Source organism: Glycine max, chromosome 10 (genome assembly GCF_000004515.6).
Source record: "Glycine max cultivar Williams 82 chromosome 10, Glycine_max_v4.0, whole genome shotgun sequence".
Lineage (NCBI taxonomy): Eukaryota > Viridiplantae > Streptophyta > Magnoliopsida > Fabales > Fabaceae > Glycine > Glycine max.
In genome coordinates this window covers 9926147-9926519 of record NC_038246.2, presented here as the reverse complement: position 1 = coordinate 9926519, position 373 = coordinate 9926147, and positions in this window count along the sequence as shown.

The following is a 373-nucleotide window of genomic DNA, read 5'->3' as shown; positions in this document are numbered from 1 at the left end:
CTTATCTGCATATACTGATTGATTTGGAATTTTGTTAAAATATTTTTAATATATCAAAAATTTAATTAGTATGCTAATTAATTAATAAATATATGAAAATCAATATAGTAATTAATATATTAATGTTAATTACTGTATTAAATATTTAATATATCAATTATTATATAATAAATTAGTAAATTAATACTTTAACTTTTATTTAATAATTAAATTTAAATGTAATATACTGATGGACTTTGAATTTAGTTAAATATTTTTAATAAATTCATTAAAATTAATATAATAATTAATATATTCATTTTAATTATTTTATTAAATAATTAATATATCAATTATTATATACTAAATTAGTGAATTAATATATTAATTTTAA